The sequence below is a fragment of the Gymnoscopelus braueri genome (genome assembly GCF_963280865.1).
Source record: "Gymnoscopelus braueri genome assembly, chromosome: 20".
Lineage (NCBI taxonomy): Eukaryota > Metazoa > Chordata > Actinopteri > Myctophiformes > Myctophidae > Gymnoscopelus > Gymnoscopelus braueri.
The window spans coordinates 33,754,553-33,767,451 of NC_137622.1; positions in this window are offsets into that span (position 1 = coordinate 33,754,553).

Here is a 12,899-nt window from a genome sequence, read left to right on the forward strand (position 1 = left end):
AACAATTTTTTTTGAGATGGGGTCGGCGGCCAAATGCATAATTTTGGGGGTCCTTGACATGAACAACTTTGAGAACCACTGATATAGAAACATACGTTTTTTCAAAAGACATTTTGTAGAATCGGAACTTCAGGCCTTAATGGGTTAACCCAATAAAGGCAGCATTCAGATCAATCTTTGTTCAGCCCTCCAAACCCTGATCACCTCTCAGGAGTCATGCAACATGTCACCCTTATCGTCCTCACACATAAAAGGTACTATATAATGTGAATGGCATGTTCCACTGCTTTCACTGTACGTCTCCTCGACAAAATACTGCATGGTATACAGTATTTACAGTGTTCTGTATTGTTGTGCTGCACTCGCTGGGAATTAATAATTTAACAGTGACGAAGGTTGACTCCGATCCCCTCGATTTTTGCCTCAGATACAATCTGCAGCACATCAGAGGAGATCAGAATAGATCTGTCGACACTAAAAGGGTTAAGCGTATTCTTTGCATCTGGCAGAAAAGCACACCGTACCGTATCCAGACAAGACAATCTACAGACAGGAGGAGGAGGAGGCGGCGGCGGCTGCAATAGAGGCTATTCCCAAGGTATGTTGTTTACTCGAGGTTGAGCTGCGGCAGCTGAGCTTTGTTCATGAAATTACTCAAAATAACCAATTATCCATCTTTTGGCAGCGTTTCGAGAACCATCCTCAACCCCCAGAGGATGCCTGTAGTCATCCTGACACTGACAGAGACAACTCATGTCATAGTCTAAATATAGACCCCCCCCCCACCCCCCCACCCCAACACTCACTCTTCCATCTCTGTTCCAGTGCCGTCTTCTCTCTTATTCAGTATGTGTGTGTGTCTGTAATTCTGTCTCTCTGTTTGTCTGCCTTGCCTGTCGCTCAGTCTGTCTATGTGTCAGTATGTCTGTTAAAACCCATTGTGCTGGGTCTGTTTGTCTATCTGTCTTTCTTTCTGTCTGCCCGTCTTCCTCAGACAGATGCGGGCTGTGTTTAGGAGGGAGGAACGTGTGTGTGTGGCACGTCGCAACACACCTGCACTGCAGCAAACACAAAAATGTGTATTTTGCCATTTCATATTTTTCATATTAACTTCACATTAACCTTCACTTTACACATTAATTAACTGCTAATTTTACAAATCAGCGAGTCTCGCTCGGTTGAGTTTTTCGGTCTGAAAATCACCGCTCTCGGCAGCTGAAAGGAGTTTAGCATTTTTGCGTGCTACTAGGTCAGGGCTTTTTAAATGATGCCTGCACTTCTCCCTGGCAGGAGGCGGCCAGGACATTGTTCAACGTGGAAATGTTCATCAGTCAGTCAGTGGTGTGTGTAGTACGTGTGTGATTGTGCATGTCTACGAGAGAGAGAGAGAGAGAGAGAGAGAGAGAGAGAGAGAGAGAGAGAGAGAGAGAACACGCATTAGTGCATGCATGTGTATGCATAAGTATCTGTGCATTTCATTTTATGTAAGGTGCATGAAAGCCTGGCAACCGTTTCTGTCAAATTTTGAGGAGGTGTTTTCTACCGTTGAAATATAGCCATTAGCCATTATTTCACCCTCTTCCCTTTCCCCCTTCCTCTTGACTTTGCATTTAATTCCATTTCACATAATAATTCCAATATTAATGCCGCTTTCTATGCCAATGTATTGAACTTTCATTTTTGGTCGATCCGTAATTGGATGGTATGTGTACCCGTTTAATCTTGTATTGAGTACTAGTGTCTGTGGTGTTTTGTAGTTGTTTGTTACGTGTCTGTACTGTATGTGTGTATAACTTTTTGGAAACATTCTATAAGAATATTTGAACGTAATAAGGTGCATGGAAATGACTCGCCTTTACTGTACATCTGTTGCAGGATTCAGATCAGATGTTATTACAGGAACAGAATACAGCATTGGCTAGTGCAGTGTAATTATAATCTATTTGAATAAAGTGGCGGTGTGTAACGTTAGCTGACTCGTTACTTTATTGTGTCTGGAGCGTAATGCATCACCTATAGTGTTCCGGGGGTCAGTGTGTTTCAGGGTTATTTGTATGAAATAAAATGGTGAATGTGCTTTGTGAGAATGTGTTATGATAATGAACAATGAGTAACGTGTCTGTAAACCACTTAAACCCGATTCTACAAATGCCTTCTAAATCAGTAGTTCTCAAAGTTGTTTGTGCCCCCACATTGATATGTATTTGTGCCAGGGTCCCCCCCCCCCCCCTCGCAGCGTGGCACAAAGTGACGCGTATGTAACAATAAAACCAGTACTCATATTTATTTACTTAAAAGTATCAATACCACAATACCGCAGAAATACTATTACAAGTAAAAGTACAGTACTCAAAATTGACTTGAGTAAAAGTACAAAAGTATTGAATTGAAGTGCTAGAAGCGACGCGTTGTGAGCTTGTAGATCGGCTATTTTTCGAATAGGCGAAGTATATAGAGCTGAAGTGGTTAATGCATGTCTTCCAATTATAAGCAAAATCTGCAAAGTAACTAAAATATTATAATGATTGTAGTGGAGAAAAAAGTACAATATTTTCCTTGAGATTATTGCAAATTGGAAATACTCCAGTAAAGTAAAATGTGTACTTAAGTACAGTACTTGGGTAAATGTACTTGATGATACTTTCTCCCACTGAATAAAACACAACCTTAAACCTTCAATTGTGATGATCAGACCCTTTGAAAGAGAGACAAGCCAGCAAGTCAATTGTGACTCCCTTGTGCAAATGTGAGCGGACGCCTAATCCCAACACGTTGATTGGATGATTGAATTAAAGATTCATGTGTGAGAGACAAATCACAGTGGGGGGGAGAGCAGTACAAGTGAAAAAATAAAAAAATAAAAACGTATAAGCTTATTTGTTATTGAAATGCAGGTCAGACATATCCAAGGCTTCAAATCCCCACCGGTATGCCACACTGTACCCCCTCTCGCCATGAACATCTGTCAGCACAGATGTTTTCGTCATCCAGGGTTTCACATGACGCTATTCACATGGGATCCAGACATGAGGGGCCACGTCGTTACAATCAGTGGCTGAGAGATATTAGTCTTGGCAATGTGTGTAGACACTGTACCCATTGCCTAGGATATCGTCTCTGTCGGGGTGGAAACCTCATATGTCCAAAACTGTTACTTTTCAGGATTCAAAGAAAATAAATTTAGCAAAAGTATCAGATCTATAAGCTCAAAATGTGGCGCTAAGCAGTGTTGATTTCGTCGACTAAAACTATGGCGTAAAATGTTCGTCGACTACCTTTTTTTCACTGACGAAAATGAAATAAAAACTAAATGAACACTAGGCCATGATGACTAAAACTAAGACTAAAACAATTGACCATTTCGTCAACAAATAAAAACTAGACTAAAATGTTAGGGAGGGACTAGTGGAGAAGAGATCCAGCAGAACTAAAAGACAAGTCATTTTATGTTTGGTTGCGCTCGGGTGCTGCGCTCTGAAAATAGCCGATCTACAAGCTCACAACGCGTCGCGCTGCGACGCGTTGTGAGCTTGTAGATCAGCTATTTTCAGCATGCAACCAAGTGTAAAATCTGCCATTACGACCCCATCAAGGCACCGCCAACATACATTCTAGTCGACTAAATCAACTGTAGATTTAGTCGACCATAATCTTATGATATTTAGTCGACTAAAACTAGACTAACAGTAAAACATTTCAGATGACTAAAATATGACCAAAACTGAATCGAAATTGGCTGTCAAAATCAACACTAGCGCTAAGTGGATCTGCTACTTTTGATGCTTTCATGTGACGCTGTAGTGCGATCAAGTAGGGCGTTAATTTACGGGAAAAAAAAACACACAAAGTTAGAACCTGGAGATAGGAGGTTTCTGTCCGATAGCAACGATATATACAGTATGGTCTGCTGGGGATGGCTGTAGACTCAACAGTGATTTCCTTTTGGTCTCAACAGTCATTCCTTTTTTGATTGACGACAAACACTTTATCAAACTGCTGATGGGCCGTACATCACAAATCAACGCAGCGAGGGATGAAAAACACAGCTGAGACATCGACAGACAACATTCCAGACAGGAGAACACAGGACATGTGTGTGGTGTGTGTGATATATATATATACGCTGACAGTCAATGCTTTATGTTCCCATTTCAGAATTCAGTAAGGAATAGGTCTGTCACAATATTTACATAGCTGTCTGGTCGCAATTACTTCAGCTAATGGCAATTATTTTGCATAATGATTAGAATCGTTTATACTCATCTGTATAAAAACAGTTGGATGAAGTAAACAGAAATGTCATAATTATTTCCATTATTATTTTGAAGTCATTGTCCACCGCACGCTCTTTTTTAAACTTGCTATAATTAAGTTGCTATGATTAAGATGTCATGATCGAGACAGCCGTGGTAAAGGACTGGTACCAAGGGATCCTTGTCATGTGAAAAAACACACCACCATCACCTTGAGCTTTTAGCCACTTGTGTCAATTTCGGGTGGTGAACTCAAAGAAAACGAGCACTCCTTTTTCATCTGACTGGTTTTCCAATCATACTGTAACACACACACACACACACACACACACACACACACACACACACACACACACACACACACACACACACACACACACACACACACACACACACACACACACACACACACACACACACACACACACACACACACACATATATGAATACATATATATATATATATATATATATATATATATATATATATATATACACACATATATACTGTATATACACACACACACACACACACACACACACACACACACACACACACACACACACACACACACACACACACACACACACACACACACACACACACACACACACAAACACATATATATCAATACATATATATACATATATATACACACATACACACATATATACTGTATACACACACACACACACACACACACAAACACACACACACACACACACACACACACACACACACACAGTTGCAGTAATAATGTGTGTTTGTCACAAACCCAACACCTGGACTTGTGTCACAGCACAACAGTGCGCCTTGGCAGTGGCACTCCGTTTGGGAACCACTGCACTACAGCATAGATATCAAGCCTATTCTTGGAAAAAAGCCATTACACACACAAAGTCACACCAAATGAATGCAAATAAAACTATATTTCCATAGAAATGGCATTCATAAACTGTAACTCAGTTTAGTTGACTTTATGTCCTCTGGGATATATAGAGGTTGCAGGGCCATGAATGACTGTCATAGTTTGAAGACAATCTGGATGTGTTTGAGGGAAGTGACAGCGTGACCTCTCTCAAGGTTCTGGCGTGGGATGCAGACTGGCAATCAATCTGCCATATGAGAGGTGACAAAATCACAACAGCAATTTTATTGATGAGCTCAGTAATATGAAGTGTCTTTGAGTCGCTGCTATACTCTCTGCCTGCCTTCAAACAGTGCCCTTCCTTAAGTTAACTAAGAAGCAAGTCGCCTCGCTTTGTCTTACAGTTATTCACTAGCAGGCTATCTCACGGCAGACGTGTTGGGCTCCAACAGTTTTTGAATGTTTCCGCCTAAAAGTCTGTACTTCAGAAGCTCCGGAATTTATTAGAAAATTCCCCCCCACGTCCAACCAAACCAAATTAGTTGCAGCCATAGTTAGCTAGCTTAGCACAGCTTCCTGCGCTGAACTTTTACGGGGCAGAATTACAGACACTCTGTAGCGTTCAAAGATCGTGGAAGAGATTGTCTGTCTTGAGAGACTAGTTATTAACTAACTCAATGATATTACTGATGAAAATACTTTGCGCTATGGCTCTTTTGGGACTGGGAGTGGGACTGAGCTGACATAGATCGAGGGTCCAGGCTAATATTAGGCTTAATATCAAGTCATGACCAAGATCTGCAGTGTAAGACTCAAGTCAGCAATAAGATCACATCATTTGGTTTCCAGAAAACATTTTGGAGGAGGGATACAAGGGGAACATTTGATTTTCGTTTTAATTTGAGAAAATCGGTCAGTTTTGCACAAAAAAGAGACATCTAACAATAGATTAATTGAATTTCTTTCTGTTGAACATCTTCTGTCTCTCTCTCACCCTTCCTTTTTGACAATTATAATTCAAAAAGTATGTCGAGCACCGACCCTACTGCTGTGCTTCGCCGCAGCTCTCTTCCTTCTCAGACTACAGTCACAGTCTGTCAGTGTACAATGTAGAGTGTACAGTGTAGCAATGTGAATTTAACTTTGTAATAAGCTCACCAATTTGAGACTCCAATTTGTGGGTCATTTCGGTATCGAGTGCATCCCAACACTAGACAGCAGCACAGGCAGCCTACTGAAAGTTTGGTAATCACGTCACACTTTTAAAGTAACACATTTGTCATCAGGTAACATGCAGTTCAAATTGAAGACAATAATGTGACATTGGCAGATGTCTGTTCCACATCCTAAATGGTAAAGCATGCACTGTATATACCAGCCTTGATATTAAATAGATTCACATATTTCATTTAAAAATAAGCTGTCATGACTACCTCTCAACCCCGTCCCAATTTCCGCCCTGTCCGTTCCTATTAACCAAAATATGTGATTGAATATCCCAGAGGGGATATATCAATCATCCAGTGGAAATGTCCAATCTAGAAATGTGTTTCCCATATTTATATTCAAGGAAACTTTCTTTTTTTCCCCTGTCTTCTGTGACTGAATCAACCGGTTTGATTGGCCTAAAAACTATCAGAGGGGGTAATAGCACATTGGACACAATTTAAAATACCATCAGAGTGTCATTGGCCAATATTAGTTACAGTGCAGATATGGAGTCGCCAGTGTAGATCTTATCAGCCTTTCACTGCATGCAATCTAAACCACATGAACACTAGAATCCCTTATTATGGGCATGTCATAACAGACAAGCATTCGGTGAAAATAGCCGATCTATAAGCTCACAACGCAACCACGTTGTAATAGAATAGGCTATTTTCAGAGAAGACATTTGGTGTAGAGGAGTGATTCTCAACCATTTCAATTTCAAGGACCCCCAGTTTGACATGCATTAGGCTACGGACCCCCATTTAATGGCATTTCAATCTCTGGGACACCAATTTATATATTCCAAAAATCAATGTTAATGTAACTCAGAGAGTGTACAAATGGCACCAAATGGACCCTTACGGGTCCATTTGGTGCCATTTGTACACTCTCTGAGTTACAGACCCATAAGGGTCCATTTGGTTCCTAACTATCTCCCTTTTAGCTGGGGACCACCTGGAACCCCCTCAAGGACCACTGGTGGTCCCCGGACCACTGGTTCAGAACCACTGGTGTAGAGGGAAAATAGTATTTTCTATGCAAAATAACATCTATAACATGTTATCACTCTTATCACTATGAATTTGTATTATCATAATTATTATTTATTTATTTTATTTACTGATGCCAAACAAAAACGTTTTACCACTTAAGCTCCATTTCATACTTACCAAAAATAGTGTGTGTGTGTGTGTGTGTGTGTGTGTGTGTGTGTGCGTGCGTGCGTGCGTGCGTGCGTGCGTGCGTGCAAGCGTGCGTGCGTGCGTGCGTGCGTGCGTGCGTGCGTTCGGTGGGGGAGGTCTCAGGATTTCACTGTGTAGCTGGTTTAGAGAGAATGAAGGCCTTTTGGTGCAGTCCTAATGCAAAATAGATTCAGTTCAACTATTTATGGATAACTTCTACAATGCTATTAAAAAGCAACATGAAGGCTACCACCACAGAATGCTAAGATAGGAGGACAACAGGGAAAATACTTTGTGAAATTCCAGTCAATACTTGAAATGAAAAGTTGTTGTGAAAAGACTATTTGCAATTAATCCATCACTGTAAAAGATGTGTGTGTGTGTGTGTGCGTGTGCGTGTGCGTGTGCGTGTGTGGTGTGTGTGTGTTTGTGTGTGTGTGAGGGGGGGGGGCATATTTTACTGCCAAATCTATGCCACTAAATGGGGGTTTGTCTGAACATTCTTACAGAGGCAGATGTATCCCTTCAAACTTTTAGAATATCAATCTGACTTGAAAGGAGATCTGCTTTCTTCTTGTCGGAGCACTAGCGTAATGATGTACAAAGACTTGTCAATCATCCTCCCCGGGAGAGGAAGATGAGACATTGTCTCAGGCGCAATAAATGACCCCAAAAAAATATTCCATCACTTTCACACAATATGTCTTTCTGATAATGTGAGGTCTCTGACTATGAGACCCACAGTTTGAGAGTAAAGTGATGATCAATAGATAGACTTAAGCCACACACACACACACACACACACACACACACACACACACACACACACACACACACACACACACACACACACACACACACACACACACACACACACACACACACACACACACACGTGTACTGTGTTAGATAGCGCTAGACAGCAAACCCTGAAGGCATAATCCTAAAAGGCTGATAAAAGAGCAATTTGATACATTGATGCAACACTGACGTACTTCACTGACTGACTTGAAGATTGAGTTAAACGCAAAAGTCTGTGGACCTTTACTGTACTCTGTACCTCTCAGCATTGATGTTGAACAATCTAAGAGGCGTTATGCGGTAGATAGCCGTTTTATGTATTCATCTCCAATTTTGCAAGTTGTCAATCTTAAAGGAGTAGTTCACCCCAAAAATTTGTTATTTTCTATCAATTACACACCCCATGAAGCATTGAATTCATGGAGTTTTTTTTTTTTTGTCGCATTCCTAAGCCAATAATAATAAAGACCCTAATGTATCCGGTAGGAGACACAAAGAGTCTCCTTTGTGTCTCCTACCGGATACATTAGGGTCTTTATTATTATCATCAAATTATTGGCTCAGGAATTCACTGTTTCATGGGGTGTGTAATTGATAGAAAATAACTAATTTTTTGGGTGAACTACTCCTTTAAGGGATTTCCAGGTCAGTTATGCCCAAAGACAATGATCTTAGAACATCTCGGCTTTCTAATGCTACTGAACACCTGGGCAGTGCTTATTGAGTTAACTGAACCAAGGACGTCTCAGAGGGCGGAAACGGCTTCTATATTCGGCACAGTCGCCTATATCATATCCTTAGTGAATACTTTGCATAAATGGGGAAAAACAAGTTTCGTAGCAATTTACCCTATTCACATCACACTCATTTTCTTCTGTCACACTAAGGGGGGGTGGGTTTCCCACCCCCAAGTGTGACATAAGAAAATTGCTAAACTGCTGCTGTGTGATAGTAAACGGTAGACAACAATGCATTGACCTCTCCATACTGTACCTACGGTCAGAGAGAGACAAAGGTATTGAAAACCACCATATACTTTATCTACAGTAATACCCTAGCTTGCTAACCCTATTTTCTATCGCTTAAAGAGTTGATATCAGAGCATACAGCACAATGTATATATACTGTGGTGGCTGTCAGGCAGAAACCTTATATGTTATTAAAATAAAGGAAATGGAAAAAAGAACCTGAGTGTGTTCCTATGGATTCAATGTATTTATTATTTAGTCACAATCTTGTGTTAATACATTGGTTAAACTTAACCACTTTCAAACTGGTATCCCTATTTTGGGCGTGTCCTTATAGGCCAAAATATGGCCTAAGTATAATGCAAAAATAGCCGATCTACAAGCTCACAACGCATCGCGCTGCGCTCCTCCACCCCCCATGGTCCTTCTCTGTTGCTCTCTATCCCAGGGGTCTTCAACGTTTTCAGGCCAAGGACCCCCTAGCTGAGAGATAGATGAAGCAGGGACCCCCTCTATATTGTATAAAATTGTGTTTCAGATAAACTTTTGCTGCTCTTTTTTCCCTCTACAGGCGTTGTGAGATTGTAGATCGGCTATTTTTGGCTAAAGTTCTCCTCACAAAAGGGATGCTAGGGTTCAAGTGGTTCATGTAAAAAAAAAAAATCATAACACACAAGGATTTGGCGGACCCCCTGTAGTAACTCTGAGGACCCCCTCGGGGTACCGGACCCCCTGTTGAAGACCCCTGCTCTATCCAACAGCCTAGCTCTTATACAGCAAAATGGAGAAAATCTCGTATGCCTCGTGATTTCCAAAGTGCCAAGACGGGCTTCAAGGAGTGCCATATACGATTGCTGTTTACAAGCATTTTCCACAAGCTTCACTTTTCTTTTAGCTTAGAATCAGACACAGGCACAACTTGAATTTATGGATGCATCTACAAAGACATCCATCTTGAAAGACGTTCATCTATCTGATATTCGGTCACTTTGTTTTTGCGAGGTTGGCAATTTTGTATTTTGAACAAAATCTGTAAGTGTTCTGCAAATTATGGCCATTAATCTATCTGTCTGAGCACGGCATCTGTAGCAGCTCTCCTAACATCTCTCCTTTTTAATTCTTTGATTATTCATAAACACTGATTGCAAATTAAATACAAAACACTGAGAGGCACTCGAGTGAAGAAGAAAATAAAAATCATTCTAGACACAGATCAAAATCTCTGTGATATGTTCGACAATCACAATTCATTTAATTGTATGTTGTTCCCACTGTAGTAACGCATTGATCTCAGAGATCAATGCGTTACTACAGTGGTTCTCAACCTTTTCAGGCCACGACCGCTCAAAATATTCATATTTGAATTGGGGACCCCCCAAAATAATCATCTTTGAACTGGGGACCCCCCACAATAATCATCTTTGAACTGGGGACCCCCAAAATAATCATCTTTGAACTGGGGACCCCCCACCCTGACAAGCACTTGGAATTGTAGGAGTTTGAGGCATTACATTTAGTTTGACTTGTATAACTATACTTGTGAGGACATCAACATTTTAGGACAGCAATTGTGCACTAGGGCTGCACGATTCTTGCTAAAATGAAATTTAAAATCGAGATCGCATAGGTGTCTGAATCGAGATCACGATCTTTTTTCGATTAATCGTGCAGCACTATTGTGCACCGTTCTTTTGTCGTCGCCACATGTATGCTTGTACTGTAGATGGGCTGATTACGTGTAAATCAGGCATAACCCAAACCCTATGACCTGTAAATGCCTAATATTTAACCATAAAACAACTGTTTCTCTTTTAAGGACCAGGGAAGTTGTCCTCAAATTCTACTATACTTCACAAGTACACACACGCGCGCGCACACGCACACACACACACACACACACACACACACACACACACACACACACACACACAGAGGTGTAAAATAGAAGGCTATGTGAGCCGATTCATTAATAAACTATCAGGGAAATGGTGAAGTCGTCATGGTGGCCAATGTGATTACATTAACCCATTAAGACCTGAGGCCGATTCTATGAATGTCTTCTAAATCCCAACAGTATTCTGAAAAAAACGTATGTTTCTATGTCAGTGGTTCTCAAACTTTTTCATGTCAAGGACCCCCAAAATTATATTTATTTGGCCGCCGACCCCCATCTCAAAATATGTTGTTCCAGGGACCCCCAGAAGCAAAGATTTTAGTTAAAATGTTTCACTTTAAAACAATATATATTCAAAGATTTGCACACATTTTCATAATTTTTCAAAAATGGCAGGTCTACAAGCTCGTAGCGCGGCACTCGGCTATGAGCTTGTATATCTGCTATTTTTGAATAGCCAAAGTGTAAAATAATACTTTTTTAGCTCAAATCAAAAAGTGACAGATGCGTTCCAGGTCTTAATGGGTTAAATATAGCTGAATGTTGAATTTGCCGTGTTATGCAAATGCTATTATATTAAGACATCAATTTAGAAAAATCTAAGTAAAGCCAACTCCATTTGTGATCCTACTGTTTGCATCCTGATGGAATAATGAACCGTTCTAATCAAATGTTAATGGCCAGGGATGACATTGATCATTTCTGCCACTGGCAGCAATTTCTTAGAACATATTTTCCTGCTCTCTAATTTACACATTTATTAGAAAACTGACAGCTCTCTTTCCTCGCTCATGTTGGACCGACTATTATGTACAACTTTATTTTTCTCGACACCCACACATGTTCTTTCACACCACATACGCACAGAAAGAGAAAACTGTAAAAGAAAATATTACTTGTATTTTTTACAGTCCCTACAATACTGTTTCTTCCTGCATAATACATTTGAACTCTGGGTGGTTCCACAATAGGCTCTATGCACAGTATTATTAAGGCTCTGTTCCATACTGGGACTCTGAGAGAGTACACATGTCCATTTGGTTATGTTTGTACACTCTCACAGTTATGGTGGTCCTTAACATTATGTGAAAACGTTTTGAGAACCACTGTGGTACACTAAATGGAACAGAGCCTTCATTAGAATCATTGGTAAGACCTGTGAAGGAAGTAAGGAAGGGGCCTAATTTCTTTCCAATATGGCCGCTGGGCACATAGCCAATTGCTCAGTGGTGGAAAAAGTACTCAAATGTTTTACCTAAGTCAAAGTATCAATACTGCAATGTATAAGTACTCTGTTACAATTAGAAGTCCGGAATTCAAAATTTACTTGAGTAAAAGTACAAAAGTATTGGTATCAAAATGTACTTAAAGTGCCAAAAGTAAAAGTACTAAAATGTTTGAAAATAGCAGATCTACAAGTTCACAATGCGTTGCGATGTGACGCGTTGTTAGCTTGTAGAGCTGCTATTTTCAAATAGCCTAGGTATAAAATAGGGCTAAAGTGGTTAATGTATGTTTTATAATATAATATAAAATATAATATATATATATATAATATATATATAATATATAATATTCTGCAAAGTAACTAGTAAGTTGTAACTAAAGTTTTCAAATAATTGTAGTGGAGTAAAACTACAATATTTGCCTCTGAGATGTAGTGGAGTAGAAGATAATTGGAAATGCTCCAGTAAAGTAAAAGTACCTCAACATTGTACTCA